Source organism: Montipora capricornis, chromosome 1 (assembly GCF_036669925.1).
Source record: "Montipora capricornis isolate CH-2021 chromosome 1, ASM3666992v2, whole genome shotgun sequence".
Taxonomy (NCBI): domain Eukaryota; kingdom Metazoa; phylum Cnidaria; class Anthozoa; order Scleractinia; family Acroporidae; genus Montipora; species Montipora capricornis.
The window spans coordinates 51,562,408-51,581,390 of record NC_090883.1 but is presented as its reverse complement, the minus strand read 5'-3'; the positions used below and the strand labels follow the sequence as shown (position 1 = coordinate 51,581,390).

At 39.9% G+C, this 18,983-nt stretch overlaps 1 long non-coding RNA gene across 1 annotated transcript; it reads right to left on the bottom strand.

Moving 5' to 3' along the window:
* Positions 1 to 844: 844 nt before the first annotated feature.
* On the bottom strand, positions 845 to 2,189 carry LOC138054121 (uncharacterized). The gene is made up of 3 exons (XR_011133258.1): positions 2,073 to 2,189; positions 1,812 to 1,924; positions 845 to 1,064 (listed from the first exon to the last, which is right to left on the bottom strand). It is a non-coding gene; the product is annotated as an uncharacterized lncRNA (long non-coding RNA).
* Between the last annotated feature and the right edge of the window lie 16,794 nt (positions 2,190 to 18,983).

Here is an 18,983-nt window from a genome sequence, read left to right as displayed (position 1 = left end):
CGATTATTCCACCTCGTTCACGTCGCGCAATGTGGGCGAAGTATCCTGAAAATAAATTGGTACGAGCGGTTTCAGACTGAAAATAGAGAATGAAAGACTCTCTGTTGCATGGTAACGTTGTCGTCAAAACCTAAAATTTAGTGATTTAACGTTGTCGTCATGCAGAGAACCACAAAAATATGAGCTAAAATCCGTGCCGCACGTGCAGCACGATTATTTTTGCTCTTTTAACCAATGATATCATTCTTTTCTGGCGTTTTCGACGACGTCGTCGTCGTAGATCTTAAGCTCCCTAAAATAATATTAATGACAATAGACCTCTTTAGCTTGTACATTTTGTTTTCCCATTTCAGGCAACGTGATGTTACTCTAGGGAAAACTTTCTTTCAAATGTCGTCCTATGCACGTGAATATGTACGCATAACTTATGAAAGAACAAAAGGAAAATTCCCTTGAGAACATCACGTGGTCTGAAATGGGAAAACAAAACGTACAAGCTATAAAAGAGGTCTATTGGTGACATCAACAATATCTTCCCTATTGTCATTGTAATCGGTTTCATAAAAGGTGTTCGGTGTTAAGTGAGGGTTTTTATCGGCTACAAAACGAGTCAAAACTACCGTGGTGCTAGTGGCACCGAATGATACCTCGAAATTTAGTTTGAAATTCCTTTTAAATTGGATAGACTCTTTACATTAACTAACGGATAAAATATTTCTACTGATTTTCGAAATCAGAAAGTGAAATTGAGACCAAAACAAGGTACACATTACATTTCGCGAGTTTCAGTGAACAAGTCCCTGATTTCTCAAAACTAATCGTACCGTATATCGTTAACGCACTTTCCAACTACCTCTTTCTCATCTTCTGATTCTCCTCTTGGCAAATTGTATCCTAGGATCTTTTGAAGCTGCACCAGTTAAAGACAACGCACTATTATTTTTGTCACAAGAAAGGTACACTCTGACTCCTGAAGCGGTCTCCCAAGAATATGTATGTACTTTGCCATGCAGTTTATCCTCAAGGAACAAAAACGAGCCATCAGCAGATGGACAATTCTGCCTCTGTGAGTGATTTCAATAAAAAAAGATTGCTCCGTTAGAATTCGATCGATAAAAACGAAGACCGTAACCTTGTAAAGAGGACTTATCAAACGGTACGGTAGTTACATGATTGTCATAGCCCTGAGGGGACATTTGACACGTCTTTTAGCAAGGAACAAAGACTTGAATCTCATAACTCACAGCATCTGGATTGGACATGCATAGGAAATGGATAAATCCCGAGTACAATTCTGTTCCAATGATGCTTTGAAAGATTTTCAGGTTCTTCCAATTTGAGACGAGAAAAAAAAGGGTCTCTACATGGAATGTTTGCTGCCGTCATTGCTTTACATTTTGTTTCTCATTTACATACGAGTTTGCTTGCAGATTTACAAATTGACTTCAAAAGATAAAATGGCTTGCTAATTAAACTTAGTTCAATCTCCAATATTTTGAGCCCTTTAGCTTTGATCACGAGCTAGTTATTAGCCATCAAAACCCCAAACGAATTCTTGGATGGCAAAGGCGAACGAAATATCTAGAATGTCATATTTTCAGAGACAGTTATTTAATATGCGATGCACTTTCAATATTCAGTACTTGATTCTCGGCTGATTGGTTAGAAAATGATAGCCTTCTGCTAATGAGGCAAAAAATGTAAACAACTTAATTAAAATAAGATTCCCCTAGTTTAAATTAAGATCGTGCTTTTTTTATGTGAATGAAAGCAGACGCTACTCATTTTTGCAATTAAAAGAATTCACTGACCTCAAAAACAAGTTCCCATTTATTTGTGTTGTTGATGGCCTTGAGTGCATATTCTCCCCATTGAATACACTTCATTTTAATTTGATTGCGTATGACTTCTTTGATTTGAAACCCTGGTTGGGAAAAGATGCAATGCAATAACACAAATAAGAATAAAATCACGGCTACAAGACAAGTCCATAGGATTGGTAATGTGCTAAGTATGAACGGCTCCACGAGAGTTCCGTTCGTGCATTAATTTACATGTTCATGTTGCAATACCTGTGGTTACACTAGCCATTGTACCAATGGGTACCGCTTGCCCTAGGTAGACCGAAACTGCCTTAAGGTTATTTCCATGGATACATCAAAAAGTACAAAAGAACTCCCCATGACATCTCCTGAACTGAAAAGTACGAAAGCAGAACGTAGCTAATACAGGAAATCGTCTGCCGTTCTCTGAGTTGACCTCTGATACGCATGGCCGATTTCGCGCCTACTTGTAGCACGAGGTCACATGGCAAGGTTTCGTGCATCAATGTGAGTATTTCTTTCTTTATTTTCATCAGTTTGTCCTTCAGACTGTCAGTTACGAGGTCGATTGAGTTATAATCTTTCTGTTTCTCTGTTCATAATTTGCAAGGTCAGTGAACTCATAAGGATGGCCCAGAGGTAACGCTCGTGCCTTCCCCCTCTGCGGACCCTCCCTGGATCGCATCCTACGTTCGTGTGTGGGCCGAGTTTCAATAGATATCAATCTTACTCCGAGGGTTTTTCTCTGGGCATTCCCACACATGCCCAATATACATGAACTGAGTCGGGTCGTCAATTGCTGTTGACGGCCCGACTCTTCGGATGTCAGGTCGTGAAGTTTAAAAAGGAAGTAAGCTTTACTGTCGGAAGTCGAACTTTCTGGGGCAGCTTCAAATATCACGACAGATCGTGACGATCCGATGAGGTCGTGACGACCAGTCATTTGAAAAGTCGACCCGACTTTTGAAAGTGTCAGGTGGTGAGAGAAAGAAAAACTTTGATGAACAAAGGAGGCTGTGCTGCTCAAAAATATTGTATGCTTCGTTCTCAAAGAGTAGCGACTAAAATATCGATATACGCATATAAAATTATAAACATCGACCAGAACAGCAACACAAATGTTCTGAATGTGTCCTAATTGATACCCTGACAACATGCTGTTCAGAAATAGCAATAATGACTGCCTGTAATAGCGCTCCGAAATGTTGAATGCTGCGTTCTTAAATTGTCGCGAAATCGCCGTACACTTCCTCAAAACATATAGCGACTAAAATAACGATATACGCGTAGAAAACTATAAACTTCCACCACAACAACATTAACAAATGTTGCGAATGTGTCCTTAATACCCTGACAACATGCTGTTCAGAAACAGAAATAATGACTGACTGTAATAGCGCTCCGAAATGTTGAATGCCTCGTTCTTAAAGTGCCTATGAAGCAATTTTTTTTTTTACTTAATTATAAAATTTACCTTTCAAAGCACACTAATCCGATGGAAGTGTCAGGTGGTGAGAGAAAGAAAAACTTCGATGAACAAAGGAGGCTGTGCTGCTCAAAAATGTTGTATGCTTCGTTCTTAAACACTAGCTAAGCGTAGCTAAAATCGCAGCAAGCTTCCTAAAAGCATCCAAAAATGGTGAATGGTTCGTTCGTTCGTAGCGAAATTAATACCCAGACAACACGCTGTTCAGCTGGCTGTTCAGAAACAGGGATAATGATTGACTGTAATATCGCTCCCAAATGTTGAATACTTCGTTCTTAAAGCGTAGCGAAATCGCCGTACGCTTCCTCAAAACATCCAAGCGTAGCGAAAATCGCTCCAAGCTTCCTAACAGCATCCCAAAAATGGTGTCTCATGCTTTGGCGTTTTCAGTGCCCTCACCTTTACTGGGTCAAACTTTTTATCTAGGATTTTATTGAACAGTAGTTTTTTTAATAAATGGGGCTATGGGACTTTTCCCGTAGCCATTTACTCCAATTGTTGATTGGTTCCATTTTTGCTCAGTAAACTCAGCACAGGCAAGGCAACATTATTGGGTTGTGCTTATACATTATAGGGGAAAGGTAAGTTTTGATCCCTACAATTTCGGATCACTAGACTTTCAACTAGAAAATCCGAACAGATGAAAAATTTTACGGGATAAAAATATGCTTATATCTGCTATTTAAATACCAAAAAACGTTTAACAATGCTATGTTTATGTAGTTTTGAACTATATTCTCGTTAGGTGCTCCTGATTTTTATGCTTCTTCTTCCCATTTTGCAATAACTTTTTTCATAAACACATTTACTCGCAAACCCCATGACTGTTTCAAATTCTTCAATTCCCAACGCAAAGTGATACCATCAAAACAGTTACTGTTTATTAAAGAACGACAACTCCTATGACACTGCTAACTGAATGGAGTGTAGTGTAACGTGAAGTGCTAGATTGCTATCCCATAATTATGAACCATGTGAGCGTTAGCCCTACTGATTGAACTGGGCCCACACAGTTTGTATAAACGTAACCTTTCCTATGACACTGCAACGAGAAAGCGGCTGGGCAAATTCTTTCCCAACAACTCCATCCTTCACACAGAAGCAATGATATTTGCAAAATCATTACTTCCTATCTAAGAGCAAAGTGACGATTATAGCAGCATTTTTAGTTGCTTTCAGCTTAACAAAGTCCCCAGCACCAACGCCGTATACTAATGACTTGCGGTTCTATCTTTAATTTGGAAAGTCAGACTTAAAATTCTACTACCTTACTCTATCATGTACGAATTCTAAGAGTTGCGTTGAAAAAAACCCCTTCCACACCAGCACTCATTAAAACACATACGCCCAAAAAATGTAAAAACAACGGCCCGCATTTTCCACCCCACGTTGCAGAACATCCACAAATAAACCGTAAACCAGCACTATTGCTACAAAAGCCGTTAACAGATTTAATCTCTTCATGAAAAACGCAATGCTAATCTGTTGGAAGAACGCAGCATAACAATTAATTTCATGAGCTTTGCGTCCTTTAATCAGTACACCCCAAACGGCAACCTCGCGTTGTCGCTGCGTGCTTCACGGTCACACGTTTCATAAAAACTCCCAACAAAGTATACATTTTCTGGAAGCTTGGGAATTGTAGATTCCGATTATCAGTTGATTTAAGGTTAGAAATAAAAATCTTTCCTAAAATAGCCCTCATTTTCCAAAAGTATATAGTTTCACAAATTGAGTTCGTTTCTGGTCAGAATTTAACCAGAAACTACGCTTTCTTCACACCTTGATCTAAAAAACCGTGTCGGGGAATTTTGATTAATTGTCTGGTTTGTTTTGTTTTTGTTTTTTTTCGCTGTTAAACTTTAAGATTTTATAAAACATGCAGTAGCTTTTTATAAAACATGCAGTAGCTTTTCTTAAATACTCAATATCCGACACGGATATTTTGCCACATTATCGGGCAACATTCTTGCCAAATTTCAGCGAAAACGGATGAAAACTCGCTGTAAACGTGCGCCTTATTCGATGAAATTTGCATTTGAGTGTTGAGAAATAAAGTAGTTTGTGGACAGCTTCTAATTAGAGATAATTTTTTGATACAGTCGTTTTTCCTTTCTAACTTTGTCAAGAAGAAACCTTTTTTCGCAAACTTTTTGTAATTAAAAAAAATCTATGAGGTGTACCTGGGTATATCAAAAACTAAAATGGCAAAATTATCAATTTTGGGGTATACCGATACCTTACAACATCACTCTCACGGGACCAAACACAATAACAAACAACAACAACAACACAGTTTTGCCAAATTCGTTTCCTGCCACAATTGTAAGGTCACGAACAGTCAACATTTTCAGCCGGCCTCACTGCCTCCAGTATCTCACAAATACACGGTTTTTTTCTAAGTCTCTCACCACCTGACATTTCCAACAATCAGGTCGACTTTTTCAAATGACGGGTCGTCACGAACTAGACGGGTCGTCACGACCCGTCAACATTTTCAGCCGTCCGCACCGCCTCCAGTATCTTCACAAATACACGATTTCTTTCTAAGTCTCTCAGCACCTGACATTTCCATAAGTCGGGTCGACTTTTTCAAATGACGGGTCGTCACGAACTAGACGGGTCGTCACGACCCGTCAACACTTTCAGCCGGCCTCACCGCCCCCAGTATCTTCACAAATACACGATTTCTTTCTAAGTCTCTCAGCACCTGACATTTCCAAAAGTCGGGTCGACTTTTTTCAAATGACGGGTCGTCACGACCCGTCAACATTTTCAGCCGGCCTCACCGCCTCCAGTATCTTCACAAATACACGATTTCTTTCTAAGTCTCTCACCACCTGACATTTCCAAAAGTCGAGTCGACTTTTCACATGACGGCTCGTCACGAACTAGATGGGTCGTCACGACCCGTCAACATTTTCAGAAAGTTCCTCGAACCTTCTTTGAAATAGTAACTTCCTGTTATTGTACTTCCGCAAACACCACGACCCGACTTCCGCTTGACTGGTCGTCTTCACCAAAAAGTCGACCCGACTCAGTTCGTGTGTATTGGACAACCCTCGGCATTCCGGTTTTCCTCCCTCAGCAAAATCGACTCCCAGCCTGTTCCATATGGTTGTCGTGCTGTGCTACGAAGTTGTATGCACGCTCGTATGCACATACGGGTCGTGCTCAGGGGCCGAGCGCCTAGCGCCTGCATAGCTCCTTCGGTCCAACCTCGTTTCGCTGCGCCCTTAGCAATTCATTCTCCGACTGCGAAAAAAGGGAGGGCGATTCGCAGGTCAGATACTATTACCCTGAGGGGAAGCTTTTACTGTGTAATCGTATTCCAAAAGGTAACATGAAACTTGAGCTGAACCAAACCCAAGCCATTTACCCTTTGGAAGCCCCCAAACTAAAGGTGTGTGTAACCACAGCTAATGCTTGTTACATAGGAGAAACACACAGTTGATATTTTTCCACGCGCGTCTTCCAACGCCTCTTCTTCCTCTGTCAGTTGCAAAGTTGACTGCCTCTTCATCAGACTTTCGCAAGATTTGCTTGCTGGAAAACTATAAAGGCCAGGATTATTCGAAATCAGTACAAACTATACATATTAAAGTGGAAATCCCTGAATTAAATCAACAAATTACCAACGCCGGATCCATCACTTTTGATTCGTCTTCACATTCCAACACGTTAACAGACGCTCGCCTTGTGTTCGTCTCCGTTTTTTTTTTTTAACAACATTACTACTTTGTTGACGATTATCTTGACTGGTACAACATGAACACTTTGCTTTTGATTAGTGATTTATTGGCAATAAATAAGGAACTTACTTGCTTGGAGATCGTGTGTGCTTCCTCCATCGCATCTAGCGCTTCGTTGAGTCGTTTGGAGGTTGCCTTGCGATGGGCCAACTTTAACGAGATGATCCAATTTTTCCGTATCACATCTAAATCTTGAGCTGATGGTGAAAATTTTCGCTTTGATTCTAACGGCGCCGCCCAACAGGACTATAACTGCAATCTAAAGCACAACGGACATTTTTTCCTTTATGTTCAGCTCTCCATCTATGTATATTAAATTTCTTAAGATCCTTCAATGTTCTTACGACTCAGTGGAGATCGTAATCAGTACCTTCCACCAATGTGGCTCGGGATCGATTCCCATATTCGACGCCATATGTGAGTTGAGATTGTTGGTTCTCTACTCTGCTACTCTGCGAGGTTTCACCCCGGGTACTCCGGTTTTCCCCTCCACTCTAAAACCAACATTTGATTTGATTTGTTCGGATTTCAGTTGATTTGTAGTCTCCCCAATTAGTAGAGCACTCCTGCTCAGGTAAACAACCTTTAGACTTGTTATTATTATTATTATTAATGAACACATTGGGGGTTAAATAAGCACAGGAGAACATGACGAGACTCGTATTCGGCAAAATCTACACGGCTTTCCATGAAAGCAAAAGCACACTGAATCAAACTAAAAGCCTTATAACGTTTTTGCCAGTAGAAACGTTTGGTTAGTCACTCATAAACAACAAATTGTTTGCTCCTGTGTTGCTTACACCTCTGCTTGAGTCCTAAGTGTTCAATGTTCTTTAGGTGTTTTCCACTCAGTACGCTCAAGCATCCACTTGTAATATTGATTAATAGGAAAGCAGAGAAGTAAATTTCATTGTCATTCTGCTGTCAAGTCATTCAGGCTGCTTTTGATCTGGTTACTTTTCCTCGTCTTACCTACTGGTAGGGCCTAAAACGAATTAACGGCAAAATTGTTTTCTTAACTTACTGTGAAACTAAGTTTGCACTCCATCGCGATTGTCTGGATCCTTGCTGCAATTCAAATACCTATTCTTTGACCAAGGAGAGTTTGGCCATCTCAAGCCTAAAAGCTTATATTTATAGCATATTGGATACAACAGGAACAAACTTGTGTAATGGTTTAAGAATTTCTACATCCCATAAAAATAATTGTACTTTTATTTTTGCAAGGTAATTGGAAGGCTTAAAATTCCAGAGATTGTGGGATGAGCTAAAGGTTTTTGCGTGTAGCCGTCAGATAACCGAACTTTAACCACTACAATGAGCACCACCCGTCAGTACGAAATGATACAAGTATGCCCACGAAGTGTCCGCTTGACCTACAATACACTAAACGGAACACGTCTTACGTAAAAAGGGAACTGGGCGGCAGAAATCGACTAAGACCATAGTAAAACAGGGTGTCTACCTTTAGAGCTCAAAGTGCTTCTAATATGTAGCAACATGCTACGATATTCCGTAGGGTTTTAACTAAGGTTTTGAATGCCTGCCAAAGTACACAATAACTTTTGGGACGATTGGTCTGGCCGTATTTAACATTTTGGTCTTGCCATATTTGTTATATTTTCCATATAACAACGGGATGTAACAAGTGACTGTCTTTGGGTGTGAAAAAAAGAAGCTACGCGAATCGAGAATATTCTTTAGCACTCGACGACGCACCCGTGAAAATGGGATACGGTTGTGGAACAAGCTAAATTTTTCACGGGGGATATTTTACGAAGGGTTTTTCATGCGCTTTAGATAAATGGTATTAAGGTCTTTGACAAAACATCACATCAATTGTTGTGCAAACGAAAAAAATACTGAACTTAACTTTTCTTTGGTGATTATGGTAATTAAGAACGTCCGCCCACTCAATTTATCGGTCAAGCGAAAAATAACAAGACATATAAACGAAACTGGATTAAGTAACCCTGGCTTCATCCGGACCCATTCTGTCAAAAAAGGGTTGTTGCATACTGTGTTGTGTTTAATTAATTAGTGACACAATGCTAGTTTCGCCGTCTAAAGATAAAAAAAGTTTACGATATGGACCAGCTTTAGGCAATCTTTGCAGGCATCGGTGAGCTTCGCAGATGACCTCCTGTCATGAAATAGTAATGTTGCTAAAGCACAATTACACGGATCTATTTTCGCTAACATCTCGACGTTGACATTTTGCAACTGATATACTGTTTATTTTTAGTGCCCCGTTCAAAATACTACGGAATTTGTCCCTTTCATCGTTTCACTATACTTTCTCGAGAACTGTGACTAACAGGCGAGAAATAAAGTTTAAATCCTGCAGTGTCCTTAGATTTGGGCAAACAACAAACTTCAACCGTTAACGTTCCCCCATTTCCATCAAATTTTGATGTCTGTAGTATCTATAACAGGGTTGTTTTGAAGATTCGATAAAAAAGAAAGACTTTAATAACTTACAATGTCACTGCTTTTACTCGTGTTAACCCTCTTTTTCATCCTTTTTTTCAAGTTTTGCGCATGGACAACTATACCGTAAATTCAATATATTTGTTCATGTGAAACGTTCAGTGAAATTTATATTGGCCCTAAACTGTCCTGATGCTCCATGATATTCAGGTTTGTTGTGTTCCTGCAATTGAATTTGTCAAAACAAATTAACTATCAGATACGCCCTTTTACTGACGAGAAGCGTACACTTGTTGGACCGATGGCCCACGCAATTACTGACATACCCTTATATTTACCGAAACCAAGTATATTTAATTAAGGAAATGAAGCTTCGCTAGCCCTGTGTTACACAATAATTGGCTTTCAGTTGTTTGATCTAAGCGTTTCATAGCCGCGCAAGGACAATTCAAGACAACTAACTTTTCTTGATCCACAAACTGAAATCAATTCCACTTCAGAATCAGTATGGAGAATACAGTAAATTTAGACAGCACTAAGATATTTAGACATGTAAGTTTAGCTCAGCGTCTGTTCTCAAAACCTATCACATCCTCTATGTACATACGCCCAGTTAAAAGCTTTCAAGAATTTTTTATCAATTACACCGTCAGTACATTTGGTATACCCCCAGCTCATCACCATGCATAACTCAAGATTACTGAAATGATTGTGTACAATTCTGGCTATGCTATAAATTTAATTAATGTGATAAGAAGCCAAAGATTTGCTTTCTAATGAATGAACAATAAGTGCAAATAACCACGATATCCTTAGGATATCCTTAAACCTAAGGATTATTTCGTGAAAAGTCTGAGGGACTGAAACAGTCAAGGTTTGATTGCGGGCTCCATCGCCGGATTTCTTGGTTTCGAAATCGCTAGTTACCTAAGGAAGCAGGAAGTGTTTGCGAATTGTAAATTTAAGAATTTGATGAGTGAAGTACTTAAAGAGATTGAACTTGAGTGATTTAAACTCTGCCCTTTCTTTTCAGTGCAGCTATTGTTAGTGATGGTGTAATGAAGACTACATTCTAGCTACTCAGTCCAAGTCGGAGTCAGTAATCACAGCCAATTCAAGCTCTGCCCAACAACATTGTTTGCATATTGATATCGTGGTGGTTAAAAATGAATTTGCATTTGCTCATTCGTTACAAAGCAAATATTTAGCTTCTTATGAAAACACTGAAAAATGAAAACGTTTTTATGCCCATTTCTTACATAACAAAATACTTAATGTCCCCTTAAGAGAGCATGGTTTAAATTTATCGCATAGCGAGACACTACATAACCAGTTCATTCCTGCTCCTGGAATGATACAATCAAGGCCAGAATTCTTTTTGGGGCATGATCGAGCCAGCTTGAGAAGCACGAGACTGGCCCTCATCAAATGGCTGAAGCGGGGCCGGAGGAAAAAGTGGGAAGAAAATTCCTAGCCATATACTAAGTACTAGGCTAAGCCCTGGTGTGTGGTATTAACGTAGACTTTTGATCAGTGCTGAACAAGTTTTCATCATAGAAAATTCGCGACAAAGTAGTGCTTTTTTCACTGTTATCCTCGTAGCAAAAGAAGAAAAAAAGAATCGTCCGGATTTCATGATGTGATAGCTGTCATGCGAATCAGTCGGTATTATGAACACGCAATCATAGCGTTTTGACTAAAATTTAAGCAAATATTGAAAATAGTATCAGTATTTTGCACGCATATATGCGAGGTTAGTACTTAAAGGGCTAAAGGCCGAGACACACTAGGCGATAAGTCGCTGCGACACGTCGCGGGGACAAGTCGCCGCAACAATTCGCCTTTTGTGACACGGTTAATTTCATGACAATCACTGTCGCTGTGGCAGAATTTTGTCGCTGTGATCAGTCGCACGAATTCAAACCAGTTTGAATTCGTGCAACTTATTGCAGCGACAAAATTAGCGAAAGCAGCGTTGTCGCTGCGACAAAATATAGATGAATCAATGAGAGAGCGTCATATGGTCAGCCCTATTGAATTAGAAAACGAGATGCTTCTGTGAAGCATACACTGGGTTGCCTGTGGTACGTGCTACAGAAAATCAGAAGGCACTGAATTGTGTGGTATTGAAATACAGCATTCCAGTCTCTGAAGAATAACAAATAAAAGAGAAGCGAGAAACATTGGCTTCTGGGCTGACATGTTGATAATTTTCAAGTTCCCTCACAACTTCTTTTTACCACAAGTGTGCCCTCTGAGCATCTGAAGGCTTTCTAATACTAAAGTTCACTGAAATTAAGCCCTGCCGGGCGGGGTTAGTGTTTGGATGGGAGACCGAAACAATGTACCCCTCTTAAAACAGAAGCATCGGACCGAAAATACTATTAACTCTAACAAATGCGAACTCAGCAAGGTACAGATCTTGTTAGCTTGCTTTATGCAAAACAAATATTGATGAAAAAGCAAATAACTATTGATACACAGTTTTCAGAAAGAGCAGAAGGAAGTTTCCCGGACGGTCGATCGAGAATAAAATATTTACGACATGAAAACAACATTAATTTTGAACCGTGAATATAGAATATAAAAAGTTACGATCAGCGACAAACATTTTGGGAGATTTTTGCTACGTTCAAGTAAATTGCAAAATCGAAAAGTGACATGGCCGGAATTCAGCGGGCGCCGTGATTACGTTACCGCTGCATGTTTACTCGTCAAACAGTGAAGCATCTGTGTCAAATGATGGCAAGATACCGGGTTTTTAAAAAGTTTCTTTTTCTGTCAAGTGTTATAAAGTTTGACAATGAAATGAGCGAAGTCAAAACAAAGATCACAATCGCCCAACTCTTGTTTATGCAAAGTCAAAATTTACTCTCCAAGACGCGTACGACGTTATTATCACCAGGTAATTCCATCATTTTGGAAATAGCAGCTACTTTATTATTCATCTGCGTCACAAGTTTTCACTGATTTTGGGGCTCATTTTGTTGAAACTCGAGCACGCTTTCAACAGGCCTGTGAACCCTTCCCGCTTACAGAGCAAAACTAAAAAACTTCTCGCATATCACATTTCAACCTTAAGCTCGAAAATTCAATACACAACATGATATTATAATTCACAAAGGCAGAAAATACCACAGAATCCTTTTCCAGCGAAAGTTTTATTGAAACAAACAACATATTTGCTCTTAGAGGCGAAAACCTCTTCCTATTTCATTGCGTGCGTGAAGACAACAAACTCAATTGTGTCAAATTACCTTGTACTTCAGGTAAATACTGCTCACTTTGATTTCGTCTCGACGGGCGATAGATTGTTGTCGAAGTCCAGTACTCGTCGCTTTTGAGATTCATCCCTAGTTTATCCAACTGACTTTCCATTATTGAGCTCCATAAGGGTATATTTTGTTTAAGGATCCACTGAAACGCCATTCGCGTTGCATGACTTTCGACGCCATTGCAGGCTAAGTTAATGATTCTACTGTGTCCACCAGAGAAATCTACGCAGTTCCACTACCCTCTCGATCCTACGAAAATACGCGCAGAAGGCTCTATTCACAAAGACACCACTTACCAGGGGAGTGACAGGCAAGACTTTTACCGATACGGAAAAAAAAAAAAAAATAAAGAAAAAAAATAAAAAAAAGAAAAAAAAGAAAACAAACAAACTAAACGCAGACCTCGACTGGGTTTGCCTTATAAGGCAACCCAGTAACTAGTTCACATTCCCCCTCATACGAGATCACTGCGTGTGCACCGAACAGGCGTCGTGTCGCATCGACTTGTTTTGCAAGTAGTACACATGGAGCAACTTGTCGCAGAGACATGTCGCTGCGACTTGTCCCCTAGTGTGTCCCAGCTTTAATTAACACAGAAAACGCGTGCTTTTCAATTCAGGAACTGTCATGGGAAGTTCTTTTGTTCTTTTTTTATGTGGGGACGTAGAACACAGAAAAAGGGTTGACCTACAATACACTGAACGGAACACGTCTTAAGTAAAAAGGGAACTGGGCGCCAGAAATCAACTAAGACCATACTAAGGCATGGTACTTTGCCGTGTTTGCTTTAGAGCTCAAAGTGCTTCTAATATGTAGCAACATGGTACGATATTGCGTAGGTTTTTAACTAAATTTTTGAATGCATGCACAAGTGCACAATAACTTTTGGGACGATTGGTCTAGCCATATTTAACAGTTTGGTCTGGCCATACTTGTCATATTTTCCATAAAACAACGGGATGTAACAAGTGACTGTCTTTGGGAGTGTTAAAAAGAAGCTACGCGAATCGAGAATGTTCTTCAGCACTCGACGCACCCGTGAAAATGGGATATGGTTGTGGAACATGCCAATTGTTACAGGTTTAATTAACAAGTCATTCAATATTGACCAACGAACATAACAATCTCACAATCTCTGTTGACATGAGTTTTAATTGTTGCAGATAATACTTTACACAAGGTTTCCATGCGCTTTAGATAAATGGTGTCAAGGTTTTTGACAAAACCTTACATCGATAGTTGTGTAAACGACAAAATTACTGAACTTAACTTTTCTTTGGTGATTATGAAAATTATAAACGGTCCCCCACTCAATTGCAAGCTTTGTCGGTCAAGCGAACAATAACCGGACAACATTAATTTGTGGTTAAACATGTAAACGAAACAGGATTTAGTATCAATGGCTTCATCCGGGCTCATTCTGTTAAAAAAAATTCTTTTAAACTGTGTTGTGTTTAATTAACTAGTAGCAAAAATCTAGTTTCGCGGTCTAATGATAAAAAAAGTTCATGATATGGTCCGCCTTTAGGCAACCTTTGCAGGTATCCGTGAGCTTCGCAGATGACCCCTTGTCATGAAGTATTGATGTTGATTAACAATTACACGGTTCTATTTTCGCCGACATCTCAACGTTTCCGCATTTCCGTCGGATTTTTATGTCTGTATTATCTATAACAGGGTTGTTTTGACTTTAATAATTTACAATGTTACTGCTTTTACTCGTGTTCACCCTCTTGTTCAGCCTTTTTAGCAAGTTTTTTCGCTTGGACAACTATACCCGTAAATTCAATATATTTGTTCATGCGAAACGTTCAGTGAAATTTGTGTTGGCCCTAAAATGAACTAATGATCCATGATATTCAGTTTTGTGGTGTTCCTGCAATTGAATTTGTCAAAACAAATTAACTATTAGATACGCCCTTTTAATGACGAGAAGCGTAGACTGTTTTGGACCGATGGCCCACGCAATTACTGACATATGAATGAAGGGGTAGTTTCTAAAGAAACCGTGGTGCTGCGTCGGTGGGGAAGTAGTATACAAAAATTTGGTTTTATCAACGGAGTTGATAACGTAAATTGGCCACCGTACAGAGATTCTAAAAGCTGACGTTTCGAGCGTTAACCCTTCGTCAGAGCGAAGACGAAGGGCTAACGCTCGAAACGTCAGCTTTTAGAATCTCTGTACGGTGGCCAATTTACATTATCAACTCCGTTGATAAAACCAAATTACTGACATACCCTTGTATTTACCGAAACCAAGTAAGTAAGTAAGTAAAAGGTTTATTTCACAACACTTCCACATGGTGGCTCTTCGTTTGTGAAAAAAACCAAGAGATTATAATTTATAATCTCTTGTTGTAAATAAAATCCGTTTCTGGAAAGAAAGATTGGGTTCACCGAAAGTCCAAGACCGTTAAATCCAGGCAAAGCTATAGCAATGGCCTTTTGCCCTACCATTTCTCATTTTATTACTTAGCGCGCGCGTTCGTGTATGACGTGGCGTGTGCATTTGCGTGCGCAGTAAGGATGCGCAGAAACAATTGGCGCGAACGTCCTTAATAATACGTCTTTTAGCAAGGAACAAAGACTTGAATCTCATAACGCACAGCATCTGGATTGGACATGCATATGAAATGGATAAATCCCGAGTACAATTCTGTTCCAGTGATGCTTTGAAAGATTTTCAGGTTCGTCCAATTTGAGACGAGAAAGAAAAGGGTCTCTACATGGGATGTTTGCTGCCGTCATTGCTTTACATTTTGTTTCTCATTTACATACGAGTTTGCTTACAGATTCAGTTACAAATTGACTTCAAAAGGTAAAATGACTTGTTAATTAAACTTAGTTCAATCTCCAATTTTTTGAGCCCTTTAGCTTTGATAACGAGCGAGTTATTAGCCATCAAAAGCCCGTACGAATTCTTGGATGGCAAAGGCGAAATATCTAGAATATCATATTTTCAGTAGCCTGCGAACTCAGACGTATTTCCGGCGGTCGTTTCTCTCCCCCGACTTCTCGTGGGAAAGAAACGACCGCCGGAAATACGTCTGCGTTCGAAGGCTATATTTTCAGAGACAGTTATTTAATATGCGATGCACTGTCAATATTCAGTACTTGATTCTCGGCTGACTGGTTAGAAAATGATAGCCTTCTGCTAATGAGGCAAAAAAGACTACAATAGTTTTAATTAAGATCGGGTTTTTTTTTTATGTGAAGGAGTGAAAGTAGACGCTATTCATTTTTTGCAATTAAAAGAATTCACTGACCCCAAAAACAAGTTGCCATTTATTTGTGTTGTTGATGGCCTTGAGTGCATATTCTCCCCATTGAATACACTTCATTACAGTTTGATTGCGTCTGACGCTAATGATTTGAAACCCTGGTTGGGAAAAGATGCAATGCAATAACACAAATAAGAATAAAGTCACGGTTACAAGACAAGTGCATAGGATTGGTAATATGCTAAGTGTGAACGGCTCCACGAGAGTTTCGTTCGTGCATTAATTAATTTACATGTCCGTGTTTCAGTACCTGTGGTTACACTAGCCATTGTACCCATGGGTACCGCTTGCCCTAAGTAGACCGAAACTGCCTTAAGGTTATTTCCATGGATACATCAAAAAGAACAAAAGAACTTCCCATGACAGCTCCTGAACTGAAAAGTACGAAAGCAGAACGTAGCTAATATAGGAAATCGTCTGCAGTTCTCTGAATTGACCTCTTATACGCTTGGCCGATTTCGCCGCTACTTGTAGCACGAGGTAACATGGCAAGGTTTCGTGCATTAATGTGAGTATTTCTTTTCTTATTTTCATGAGTTTGTCCTTCAGACTTTTAGTTAGGAAGTTGATTGAGTTATAATCTTTCTGTTTCTCTGTTCATAATTTGCAAGGTCAGTGAACTCATAAGGATGGCCCAGAGGTAACGCTCGTGCCTTCCCCCTCTGCGGACCTTGGATCGCATCCTACGTTCGTATGTGGGCTGGGTTTCAATAGATATCAATCTTACTCCGAGGGTTTTTCTCTGGGCATTCCGGTTTTCCTCCCTTAGCAAAATCGACTCCCATCCTGTTCCATCTGGTTGTCGTGCTGTGCTACGAGGTCGTGTATGGGTCGTGCTCAGGGGCCGAGCGCCTAGCGGCTGCATAGCTCCTCCGGTCCAACCTCGTTTAGCTGCGCCCTTAGCAATTCATTGTCCGACTGCGAAAAAAAGGCGATTCGCATGTCAGATACTATTACCCTGAGGGGAAGCTTTTTTTGTGTAATCGTATTCCAAAAGGTAACATGAAACTTGAACTGAACCAAACCCAAGCCATTTACCCTTTGGAAGCCCCCAAACCCAATGTGTGTGTAACCGCAGCTAATACGGTGGACAATTTACATTATCAACTCCGTTGATAAAACCAAATTTTTGTATACTACTTCCCCACCGACGCAGCGCCACAGTTTCTTTAGAAACTACCCCTTAACCACAGCTAATGCTTGTTACACAGGAGAAACACACAGTTGATATTTTTCCGCGCGCGTCTTTTAACGCCTCTTCATCAGACTTTCGCAGGATTTGCTTGCTGGAAAACTATAAAGGCCAGCATTCTTCGAAATCAGTACAAACTATACAGTTAAAGTGGAAATCCCTGAATTAAATCAACAAATTACCAACGCCGAAACCATCACTTTTGATCCGTCTTCACATTCCAACACGTGAACAGACGCTCGCCTTGTGTTCGTCTCAGTTTTTTTTTTTTAACAACATTACTACTTTGTTGACGATTATCTTGACTGGTACAACGTGAACACTTTGCTTTTGATTAGTGATTTGTTGGCAATAAAAAAGGACCTTACTTGCTTGGAGATCGTGTGTGCTTCCTCCATCGCATCTAGCGCTTCGTTGAGTCGTTTGGAGGTTGCCTTGCGATGGGCCAACTTTAACGAGATGAACCAAGTCCGCACTAGATTTGGCTTTGATTCTAAAATTTGGCTTTGATTCTAACGGCGCCACCCAACAGGACTATAACTGCAATCCAAAGTACAACGAAGGAAATTTTTTCCTTTATGTTCAGCTCTCCACCTAGTATTATGCTTTTTAATCCTATAATGATATATATATATATATATTTAAATTCTTAAGATCCTTCAATGTTCTTACGACTCAGTAGAGATCGTAATCAGTGATATGAAACGTGCTGCGGAAAGAAACTTTTGGTGCTACGGTAAGCCTAGACTTCGATTGGTCCCAGCGTAAATTATTCGAGCGGGCCGCTTTCTGAGGCAGTTGGGTTTTGCTACGCAAACAAACAAAAAGGGGAAGAGGAAAGAAAGAAGGGATTGCACCCTTTTCTGTAGAATCACCAAATCTGCTAATCTAATTAGTGAAAGGAAATGACCGATGGTTCAGCCTTTTTTATTGCTAGTGTAAATAAACACTCAAATAACTACAGTCACGGCTTGGGAATATTTCGGGGGCACCCAACGAGAATATAGTTCAAAACCACTTAAACATAGCATTGTTAAACGTATTTTAGTATTTTAACGGTAGATATAGGCATATTTTTATCCCCTAAAAAATTTTCATCTGTTCGGATTTCCTAGCTGAAAGTCTAGTGATCCGATCATTATAGGGATCAAAACTTACCTTTTCGAAAATTGTAGCCGGAAAAAAGGCTTCCGAAAATTCTAGGTGACCTTTTTAGGGTAAAAACCCTATCATTTCTAGATCTCCAATCGTCTTCCGAACAGATATTTTCCGAAAATTGACGTTGGGTGCCCCTGATATTTATGTTCATGTCGAATTTAATCAACTATTCGGAAAAGAAACCGCAGAAAAACTACTGTATTTATTTTGAATTTCATGAACAACACTCGAAAGAAGCCCGGTAAAAGAGAGGTAGAAAAGCTAAGCAGAGAGAGGCCTCAGATGATTTTTGCCGATTTGCAGAACAAGCAATGGTAGAACAGCCATAACATACTTGCCCAATAGAACGGCTTCGACCGCACGTCACTGCTCTTGTTTGGGTTCAACGATATGTTTCCTATTTGAAGGGATAAATGATCGAAATCTACCGCCATATCGTGCTTATCTTTTCCCTGGGAAATCGAAGCACAATCTGACAAGAAGTAATTCACTCGTCCAAAAATATGACCGCGGTGCATTGTCAACGGACCAATCCGAATTTCCCGTTGCTGGTGCAAGGGAAAGTTCTCAACGTGTCGGTTACAGA